This window comes from Culex quinquefasciatus, chromosome 2 (assembly GCF_015732765.1).
Source record: "Culex quinquefasciatus strain JHB chromosome 2, VPISU_Cqui_1.0_pri_paternal, whole genome shotgun sequence".
NCBI lineage: Eukaryota > Metazoa > Arthropoda > Insecta > Diptera > Culicidae > Culex > Culex quinquefasciatus.
Genome location: NC_051862.1, coordinates 86,787,478 through 86,799,688, shown reverse-complemented (window position 1 = coordinate 86,799,688; position 12,211 = coordinate 86,787,478). Strand labels below are relative to the sequence as shown.

At 36.0% G+C, this 12,211-nt stretch overlaps 1 protein-coding gene across 6 annotated transcripts in view; it reads left to right on the top strand.

Annotated features, from left to right (window-relative positions):
* LOC6046545 overlaps window positions 1-12,211 on the top strand; it is a 182,948-nt gene that overhangs the window by 136,046 nt on the left and 34,691 nt on the right. The window lies entirely within an intron of this gene.

Below are 12,211 nucleotides of genomic sequence, written 5' to 3'. Positions count from 1 at the left end.
CCAGCGTTGGGATCCGAAGGTCCCGGAACGGGCAGGTCCCAGAACTGATCTGCTGGATTTGGCGGGAGTTGCAAGTTTTGGCTGTCCAAGAGCAATCCATTTCCTCGGGATTCTTGCTGTTGAAACCCGACGTCAGATCTTGGTACCGGCTGAGCTTCGGTTACAACAGGACGATTGAAGTTTGGCAAGATTCGTGAAGAGTCCACCATCCCAGGTAACGTTGTTTGAGTCGAACCCCCCTGGATCGCTGTAGGCAGCTGGAATGGCGGGTCCAAGTTGATCTGGAACGGCACTGTCTGAGGCACGGCGCCAACACCTCGGGAAATGTTGGTCACTTCCGAATCATGTATGCCGACGTTCGTAATCTGTTCCACCAAACCGTCAATCGACTGCTGATGATCTTCAGGGCACCTGGGTCCGTTATGAATAATCGAGTTAACGCACGCTTTTATGTAACCTTGGATTTCGTCAATATGAACAAACTTACTCATATCCAATTGTCTTCTAGCTCCCTCTGGAACGGTCGTCGTAGGCTGGGTAGACTGCAACAACGGAGTTGGACGGGTAGCAGTAGCGGACACGGTTGGGGTCGACGTATTCATCGCGGTGAACGAGCTAACAACGCTGGATCGTGAATCTTCGCGGGTCATGGTGGGCTTCACCGAATTCATAGCTTGTACGAACGCACTGCGGAACTCCGGGGTCTGAAACAGAACCGACAAATCCGCGCTATCGATCGACGGAGATGTTGCCATAGGGTTCTCCAAAAACACCTTGAGTTGTTCGTACACCTTGTCCAGCGACGGACGTTTCGGGATGGCTCCAGTATTGATCGATGTCACAGGCGGGGCGGAGGACGTCGTCGGCGACACTCGCAGTGGCGACATCGAGGTCGATCCATCACCGCAGGACGACACCAAAACCGATGTCGTTGTAGCTGTAGTACCCCCCCAAGCGCCTTCGTCTTCGGCACTCGTTACTTCAGGTACAACAAGGTCCGCTGTCGAAGTGCTTGGAAGTACCGGTACCGCCTCGACATTAGTCCTGACATTCGGGTTCAAATCTGAATCTGGCAACTGGCGAAAAGGAATTTTAACTCCGTGTGGTGATTTGACCACCAGAAAGAGGTCCGTTTGCGGGACGAACTGATTCATGTCGACCTTGAAGTATTTTATCGCGAGTCGGTTGATTAAGTCCAACAACAGCTCCTGGTTATCCAGTGTGCGTCGATCTCCTGCCACATAGCGCCGAACCCGTTTGTGATAATGAACCAGTCGGGACCAGCAACCTTTTGGCTGGTTATTTTCCATCCGGTGTACAATCTCCTGCAGATTCTGCGGCACGATCGTGTAATCCTCCTCCAACGAATAGCCTTCAATGAGTTGTACCTTTTCGGTTTCCGGTTCGCGCAAAGCTTGACGGAGGTTCCTCATGCGCGTAGGCAATGACACGTTCACGGGCAAATGGCGCAGCGCTAGTTCGTAACTAATTTCGTCTTCGTACAGGTCGTTCGCGTTAATCTGATAATACTGCTCCATCTTGCGAGCGTGAGGTCAATTATACGTGAGACGACAAAAGTAAATAATAAAGATTGACTGAAGTTAAGTACTTACTAGACTAATAAGACAGCTCCTAATGACTATTATTTTAAGTAAACCCAAATCCGAAACCAAAGATCTCAATTACCCAAGAGTATAATAAGGAAATAATGTTATAACTTGTACCAAACTGTAAGAGAAAAGTCACTGAACGATTCTTGTAATCCACTGTAATCAACCCAACTTCCAGACCAACTAAACTTAACTAATTTTCCCAAATCTTAAAATAAGCCCAACTTATAACTTCTCAACAAACCAGGTTCAAGAGTCGATTCAGTGATTGAGACTATTGTAACTAACTTTTCAGAAAATTCCACCCAAAAATCTGTCTTTCGGGCCCCACGTTGGGCGCCAAAATGTAACGTTCCGTTCTGTTCCTCAAGTAAAACGGCTTAAGCGCCACCTCTCCAAATGAAAGGACCGTTAACTCCGATTAAATTTACCCGGTTTGAGACAACCCTTCTCAGGGCAGGCCAACAGATTATCAGAATCAGAAACACCAATTCGACCAACCAAGTGTACCGAGATGACCAGACTGTACGGAATCTAACTGTAAAGGCAAAGAAGCAGCAAAACTAGGAATAGGGATTGAGACTTTGGTTAACTGAACTTTAGTCCAAGAGCGGAAATTCTAACTTCCGACTAAATACGACCCCAAAGACTAATTTAGGATGACAACTTTTCTCGAAGTCGATAAATATAGTAAAAGTCAAAATTCGTACGCGAACAACAAATTAAATTTATTGAATTTGTCAAAGAGTATTTTATTCGGCGAAATTTCAATTCAGAAGAGTTCGCAATTCAGATTTGGACACAGGCAATTCCCTTTATTGCAATCTGGCCTAGATTTTGTGACGTCACACCTGACTCTGCGGGGTCTGACTGTTTGGCGCGACGCGCAAAGAATCGACTTAAGCTAGCAAGCTACTCTAGGGATTAATCTTGGTGTTTTTCAGGGGAACAGGGGCGTTTATATAATGCAAAAGATAGATCTGACCTTATAGTTGTTCGTCGGTCCTACCGGATGTCCCACGGCGATCCCACGTAGCTGCGCACGTTCGTTGTCTCGTTCGGTTGGCTCGATCGGTTTCACGCACCTCTTGACGCACGTGTCTCATGCGGCGGGCTGCTTACATCCACGTGCAGACTTCTCGGAGGGCGGCCTAGGGTTTGTGCTCAAGGTTTGTAACGGGTTTTGGGATGGCCAGAATCCTGGCAGTGGTCAATGGGCCCTCGTGCGTGGACAGATCATCGGGGTAAAGGCGTCCCCGGGCGTCGGTGGAGTTTTCCGAGCGGTGTAACGGGCTCGGTGTCGCACGTCTTGGCTTAAACGAGGTTTGCGTCCCGACTTCGTCGGTGCGGTACGGCTTTGTGTTGACGTAAAGCGGTGCCGCTGACAACCCACTGGAAGTGACGTGTGCGCCACTAGCGTACCGAAGTACTAGATCACAATGGCTGCGTCCGCAACCGGTAAATAGCACAACCCTGGCTTGCTGCTGGCTTTAACCCTCAGCGAAACAGGATGATCCCAAACGAATCCTGACGCTAGCGACGATTCCGAACGATTCCGGACGAGTTTCGTCACTGACCGAGCACGCGGTGTGCCTAACCTCTAATTTCGATGGGCTTCACAATGGCTTCCAGCCCAGACAACTTGCCCACGTTAACTAGGGCATCTAATCAACGCAGTAACCGCAATTAGCTTTCACTATACCACAAAATGCTCATAAAAGTCTTACCTGATACCAAGTTTCCAAAATATTCTTAATTCCAGCAGCAAATTTCACTTGTCATTTGACAAAATCAACTAAATAAATCAAAAGCAAAATTAATGCATAACTTTTATTACAAAACGATCGCGCTTACTTCAAAAAAGTTGAGAAAGAGCGCACTCTCAACAAAGTTCTCGTTTTTTTAATTTGCACTCCACTTTATAAAAATGACTTGTTCACAGGTCAAAGTACTCCACCAGAAAGAAAGAGCTTCCCTTTTGGACCAACATGTAAGTTAACCTCGTCTTTGTATGAACGCAATTTTATACGATCATGTGCGACTTGCGTAGAACGGGACTTCTGATTGGTTAAGCTACTGAGAGAGTAAAATGAGAACATTTACTCAAGAGAGCAAGTCGTACAAAAAGTCTAGCAAGCTTTACATTTGTGGATGTTAGGGACTGAGGGATATCTTTCTTTTGGCCTTTACAGTCAAGAGCCAAATACGCCTGCGGGTAGGCAACCATCTGACATCTAAACCGGTACACAATAGTCGAGCAGTTAGGGTGTTTCATAAAAATCTTACAAGATATTGCAATGCAAAGGTTTAAAAACAGGAAAATTGATGTTTTTTAAGTTTCACCCAAACAACCCACCATTTTCTATCGTCAATATCTCAGCAACTAATGGTCCGATTTTCAATGTTAATATATGAAACAATTGTGAAATTTTTTTTTTTTTTTTAAAAAAAGGGCGTAATATTGAATGTTTGGCCTTTGTGAAATGTTAGTCTTGATTTGAAAATTCCAAAAATATTTTTTTCGAAGAGATCGGAAAATTTCACAAATGTTTCATATATTAACATTGAAAATCGGACCATTAGTTGCTGAGATATTGACGATAGAAAATGGTGGGTTGTTTGGGTGAAACTTAGAAAACATCAATTTTCCTGTTTTTAAACCTTTGCATTGCAATATCTCAGCAACTAAAGGTCGTATCAACATAGTCCGAATAAGCAAAATATAGAGAATTTTCTCAGCTTTTCAAAAATATTTTTTTCAAAACTGGGCAAACATGTGCACTAATTTAAAAAAATGAAAAACTGCGACTATTTTCAAAAAAGTCACTTAAATATGGCTATAACTTGAAAACGGTGCACTTTATCAAAATTTCACTAAAGTACTTTTTGATTGCAAATTTGATTTTACATCGAAAAATGAAGTTGAAAAATTTTACGACCAAAATTTCGATTTTTTGAAAAAATCAGTATTGATTAAAAAATTCATAACTCGGTCAGTGATTTTTTGCACAACCTGGAAATTTCTGAAAAGTTGGCATTTTATGTCTTCTAAAACATATCAAAAATAAAAAAATTAAAAATAGTGTTTTTGTAAATCAAGTTTTAGTGATAAAAGTTAAATAAAAAATCACCAAATTTTTTTACCGTGTATTATTTTTTCCAGTGTAGTCCGTATCCATACCTACAACTTTGCCGAAGACACCAAATCGATCAAAAATTCCTACAAAGATACAGATTTTGAATTTTCATACATCATTTTTGTATGGACAGCTGCCGAATTTGTATGGAAAATTATATGGACAAACTAATGATGCAAAATGGCTTCTTTGGGCATACCGAAGGCACCAAAAAAGTTTCAGCCGGATTAAAAAATACAAAAATTAAAATTGAAGAAAAAAGACCGATTTCGTAGAGAATTGCTCTTAGATATTTTGGAAACTAATGATGGCAAAACAACTGGACAGGTGTATAATGCATTTTAAAACAGTTTTTTCATCAAAATGTTGAAACCATGGCTCGTAATTTAAATTTTTATTCTTTATTATTTTTTTGCGGCTTATGAATTGATCTCAGTTGAAAGGTTCTCCAAATCTCTGAATTACAAATGTCCTTGAACAAAACTGCTAAATTCTAATAAAAACACTAATTGAATTTAATTAAAAATGTTGCCTTATTTTTCTGCGTGTTTGATAAGTTGTTCGAAATATATCTTTGATCTCTAATCCAGCCCACAATAATAAATAATAGAAAAATATTTTTCTACCTCATTGAGTAACTATATAAAAAAAATCAAATTCTTCAGACTATTTGAGAAACATGTTGCAATCATTTTAATAAATATTTTCCAACCAAAAACTGTGGAGGCCATCATGATAAAAATGTAGTTCTTGAACAATGTTTGATTTTTTTTCAGTATTTACGTATTTTTGTAACAATTTATAGTACTTGAAAAGCGCGATAAAAAATGCATTCTAGAACAATGCTTTGTAATTAGTTATAGTACTTGAATACAAAACTCTTCATTTTTTTCAGTAATACGTATCTAATACTTGATGAAAAAGTTTGCAACTAAACATTGTGGGGATCGTCACGATAAAAATCTAATTCTGGATCAGTACATTATTTTTGTTGTATCTTATGTATTTTGTAGTATTTGATTGTTTAAAAAATATGTTTCTAACACTTCGATGCCTCTGTGTTCTCTTATGCTAACAAGATTCGAAAACCTGCAAGCTTGGAACAAGTGAGCACAGAGATATCGACATATTGAAACATTTTGCAATCAAAAACTTTGGCGGTCATTGCTATAAAAATCAAGTTCTCGAACAATGTACGATTTTCACTGTATTTACGTATTTTTGTTAAATTTTGCCGGGACCGTGGTGTAGGGGCAAACGTGGTTGCCTCTCACTCAGTCAGCCTGGGTTCGATCCCAGAAGGTCCCGGTGGCATTTTTCGAGACGAGATTTGTCTGATCACGCCTTCCATCGATTGGGGAAGTAAATGTTGGCCCCGGTCTAACCTGGAGTTTAGGTCGTTAGCTCAATCCAGGTGTAGGAGTCGTCTCCCTGGGTCCTGTCTCGGTGGAGTCGCTGGTAGGTAGTTGGACTTACAATCCAAAGGTCGTCAGTTAGAATTCCGGAGTGGATGAAGGTAAGGTGTAAACAGAGGTTTGCAATTGTCTCAACAATCAAGCCTTCGGACACCTAGTTTCGAGTAGGAATCTCGCAATCAAGAACGCCAAGGCAATGCTGTAGCAGTGACCCCCTTGACTGATTTGCAAGATCATCACTGATCAACACTGCTGTAGAGCGAACAATTTATTTATTTTTGTAAAACTTTGTAATAGGTACTTGAATACAAAACTCTTCAGATTATTTTAGAAATATGTTTCAAACACATCCTAGGATTATTTTAGAAATATGTCGCACACACCGCACATCCTAGTAAAGTCAGCTCATTATTGTATTACTTTGCCTTATTTTCATTTCGATCTGAAATCAGTTTGCGTCCATAACCAGGGGGCTCTGGAATTATGAGCTTTTGGTGTGGGGAATTGTGGTATAAAAAATATTTGAAGAAACATGCTCGAATCAAAACTGTGGAAATCATCGCGATAAAAATTGAGTTCTAGAACAATCTTTTGTAGTAAGTTATAGTACTTGAAAACAAAACTCTCCAGTTTTTACACAAATATGTATATAATACTCGATGAAACATTGTGCAACTAGAAACTGTGGGGGTCGTTACGATGAAAGGCGAATTCTGGTACAATAATGGTATTTTACTGTATTTTACGTATTTTTGTAATATTTTTTTAGTACTTTAAAACAAAACGCTTCAAATTGCTTTTGAAATATGTTTCCAACACTCGATGAAACATTTTGCAACCCAAAACTGTGGGGTTCATGTCGATAAAATTCGATTTCAAGATAATTTTTTGATGTTTAACTGGTTTTTACGTATTTTTGTTATATTTTGTTGTACTTGATTACAACACTCTTATGATTATTTTAGGAATATGTATCTAACACTTGAGGAAACATTTTGCAACTAGAAATTGTGGGGGTAGTCACGATAGCAGTTGAATTCTTGAACAATTTTTGAATTTTATTGTATTTTACGTATTCTTGTAATATTTTGTAGTATTTGAATATAAAACTCTTCAGATTGCTTTTGGCATATGTTTCCAACACTTGATGAAACAATGTTCAACCAAAAACTTTGGGGTCATTGCTATAAAAATCAGATTCTCGAACAATGTACGTTTTTTACTGTATTTAACTATTTTTGTAAAATTTTGTAGTACTTGAGTACAAAACTCTTCAGATTATTTAAGAAATATGAGCAATTCTCTACGAAATCGGTCTTTTTTCTTCAATTTTAATTTTTGTATTTTTTAATCCGACTGAAACTTTTTTGGTGCCTTCGGTATGCCCTAAGAAGCCATTTTGCATCATTAGTTTGTCCATATAATTTTCCATACAAATTTGGCAGCTGTCCATACAAAAATGATGTATGAAAATTCAAAAATCTGTATCTTTTGAAGGAATTTTTTGATCGATTTGGTGTCTTCGGCAAAGTTGTAGGTATGGATACGGACTACACTGGAAAGAATAATACACGGTAGAAAAAATTTGGTGATTTTTTTATTTAACTTTTTATCACTAAAACTTGATTTACAAAAAAACACTATTTTTAATTTTTTTTATTTTTTGATATGTTTTAGAGGACATAAAATGCCAACTTTTCAGAAATTTCTAGGTTGTGCAAAAATCATTGACCGAGTTATGAATTTTTAATCAATACTGATTTTTCAAAAAATCGAAATTTTGGTCGTAAAATTTTTCAACTTCATTTTCGATGTAAAATCAAATTTGCAATCAAAAGTACTTTAGTGAAATTTTGATAAAGTGCACCGTTTTCAAGTTATAGCCATATTTAAGTGACTTTTTGAAAATAGTCGCAGTTTTTATTTTTAAAATTAGTGCACATGTTTGCCCAGTTTTGAAAAAATATTTTTGAAAAGCTGAGAAAATTCTCTATATTTTGCTTATTCGGACTTTGTTGATACGACCTTTAGTTGCTGAGATATTGCAATGCAAAGGTTTAAAAACAGGAAAATTGATGTTTTCTAAGTTTCACCCAAACAACCCACCATTTTCTATCGTCAATATCTCAGCAACTAATGGTCCGATTTTCAATGTTAATATATGAAACAATTGTGAAATTTTCCGATCTTTTCGAAAAAATATTTTCAAAATTTTCAAATCAAGACTAACATTTTAAAAGGGCGTAATATTGAATGTTTGGCCTTTTTGAAATGTTAGTCTTGATTTGAAAATTTTGAAAATATTTTTTTCGAAAAGATCGGAAAATTTCACAAATGTTTTATATATTAACATTGTAAATCGGACCATTAGTTGCTAAGATATTGACGATAGAAAATGGTGGGTTGTTTGGGTGAGACTTAGAAATCATCAATTTTCCTGTTTTTAAACCTTTGCATTGCAATATCTCAGCAACTAAAGGTCGTATCAACAAAGTCCGAATAAGCAAAATATAGAGAATTTTCTCAGCTTTTCAAAATATTTTTCAAAACTGGGCAAACATGTGCACTAATTTTAAAAATAAAAACTGCGACTATTTTCAAAAAGTCACTTAAATATGGCTATAACTTGAAAACGGTGCACTTTATCAAAATTTCACTAAAGTACTTTTGATTGCAAATTTAATTTTACATCGAAAATGAAGTTGAAAAATTTTACGACAAAATTTCGATTTTTGAAAAATCAGTATTGATTAAAAATTCATAACTCGGTCAATGATTTTTGCACAACCTGAAATTTCTGAAAAGTTGGCATTTTATGTCCTCTAAAACATATCAAAATAAAAAAATAAAATAGTGTTTTTTGTAAATCAAGTTTTAGTGACAAAGTTAAATAAAAAATCACCAAATTTTTTTACCGTGTATTATTTTTTCTAGTGTAGTCCGTATCCATACCTACAACTTTGCCGAAGACACCAAATCGATCAAAAATTCCTTCAAAAGATACAGATTTTTGAATTTTCATACATCATTTTTGTATGGACAGCTGCCAAATTTGTATGGAAAATTATATGGACAAACTAATGATGCAAAATGGCTTCTTTGGGCATACCGAAGGCACCAAAAAAGTTTCAGTCGGATTAAAAAATACAAAAAAAATCGAATGACCGAAATCCTAGAGAACTGCTCATATGTATCAAATACTTGATGAAACATTTTGCAACTAGAAACTGTGGGGGTAATCACGATAACAGTTGAATTCTAGATCAATGTTTGAATTTTGCTGTATTTTACGAATTTTTGTAATATTTTGTAGTGTTTGAATACAAAACTCTTCAAATTGCATTTGAAATATGTTTCCAACGCTTGATGAAACATTATGCAACTAAAAACATCGGGGGTAATTGCTATAAAAATCAAGTTCTCGAACAATGTACGATTTTTTGAAGAATTTACATATTTTTGTAATAATTTATAGTACTGGAATACAAAAATCTTCACAATGTTCTTGAAATAATAATTGAAGATTTTTACATCAGAAGTAATATGGAATCAACGGCATAATTATTGGTATCACGTTCATGCGACGCAAAAGTATGCCTATCGCCTTGCTGGCAGCACGGTGCACACGGCGAGAGAGAATAGAGAGAGAAAGCAACGCACGGGGAGAGCGAAATCTAGCAAGCGCAAAACGACAAAAATCGGAGCTCGGTCTTTCTCTTAGCCCTTAACACTGTTTTGAATAGTACTACCTACACAGAAAAAAGTAGAATTATGAATTGTTGAAAATTTGGTAGGTTGAATATTACCTCTTTTTTTGAGTAATATTACATAAAAAATGTGTAAATTTGTAAACCTGATGAATATTCATCAAAAACTGATGAAAATTAATTATTTTCTGGGGTAAAATTAATCATTTTTTTACACAAAATGATGAATATTACTATCATTTTTTTCTGTGTAGGAGCAATTCTCTACGAAAACGGTATTTTTCAAGAATTTAAATTTTTCTATTTTTTAATCTGACTGAAACTATTTTGGTACCCTCGGTATGCCCAAAGAAGCCATTTGCATCATTAGTTTTTCCATATAATATTCCATAAAAAATGGCAGCTGTCCATACAAAAATGATGCATGAAAATTCAAAAATCTGTATCTTTTGAAGGAATTTTTTGATCGATTTGGTGTCTTCAGCAAAAATGTAAGTATGGATAAGGACTACACGAAAAAAGAAATGATAAATGGTAATTTTTTTTTGAGGATTTTTAATTTAACTTCTTGTCACTAAAACTTGATTTGCAAAAAAACACTATTTTTTTTTTTTTTTTTTCATTTTATGATATGTAATAGAAAACATCGAATGTCAACTTTTCAGAAATTTCCAGGTTGTGCAAAAAATCGATGACTGAGGGGGGCACACATTGAATATTACGCCCTTTTGAAATGATAGTCTTGATTTAATTTTTTTGAAAATATTGTTTTCGAAAAGATCGGAAAATTATACGAATGTTTCATATTTTAACATTGGAAATCGGATCATTAGTTGCCGAGATATCGACATTAGAAAATGGTGGGTTATTTGAGTGAGACTTACACATCTAAAAAAGTAGCAATCTGGCTGCGTGTAAAAGGCCTGGGTGAAAAATAAATATTGCATTACTTTATGCAATTTTATGTGATTTTACACCCTGAAATATGTAGCCCATCAGTATGGGAAACCGACTTGACCGAAATGTCAAGCTCATATAGAGGACCCAGAAATCGCCCTGCTCCAGTTTTCGCCCACCTACTGGATTTAATCTGTATTTACCAAGCTCATACCGTTTTATGGTTGAATTTATTATGCAGGTTTACATATTCATTCATTTCTAGTACTAATTGAACTATCCTAATGAATTTCTATTGTTTATTAAGTTTTTATAAGCTTTTCAAAAAAGGCCTAACTACAGCCGCCATATTTTTATCAATTTAGACTACAGCGGGTAATAACGTTTATGAGGGAAAACAACTCGTTTTGTCTGAAAATAAATTAAATGAAAAATTCATTAGTTCACTGTATGTCTGAATTTCATGGAAATCTAGTGATTTACCTGTTTTAAACGTTTACCAAAGGTTATTTCAATAAAATAAAGTGGGCGATTTCTGGGGTCATGAAAAAACATTCGATCTAATTTTCGACCAGGGCGAAATCTAGTATTGTGTTTTAAGGTTTTATCTAGAACCAGTTTTCGTTTACCATAAAAACTTTTCTAATCGCAGCGAAATGTGCTTGAAAATATATTTGGAACATTCTAGATTATTTTTAAAGGTTAAATAATCATTTGAATTACTTTCACTCATAAGGGGTTTTGGTTCAAATGTTGTAAAACTTTACTGGTACATAGGAGAACAAATTAAGCAGAGGATGGAGAAGTAGTTACACATGTGCTTTAATATTTTTATTAAGAGGTACTCGATGTTTTATATTGAGTCAATTCAGGAGCAAATGACCCATAGGGTTAAAGCTCCCCTAACAAAATCAACAACAACATGGAGCTAATTGTAACTGTGTGACCTTATCTTGGGTGAACAGGGACACATGAGTTCTATCACAAATTTTGATTCAGTCATTTTTTTTTAGTGAGAGTGAGAACATGTTTTGGTTTTAGTTGAGCAGTTCTCTACGGAATCGGTCTTTTTTCTTTAATTTTAATTTTTGTATTTTTTAATCCGGCTGAAACTTTTTTGGTGCCTTCGGTATGCCCAAAGAAGCCATTTTGCATCATTAGTTTGTCCATATAATTTTCCATACAAATTTGGCAGCTGTTCATACAAAAATGATATGTGAAAATTCAAAAATCTGTATCTTTTGAAGGAATTTTTTGATCGAGTTGGTGTCTTCGACAAAGTTGTAGGTATGGATATGGACTACACTGAAAAAAAATGGTACACGGTAAAACAAATTTTGGTGATTTTTTATTTAACTTTTTGTCACTAAAACTTGATTTGCAAAAAAACACTATTTTTAATTTTTTTTATTTTTTGGTATGTTTTAGAGGACATAAAATGCCAA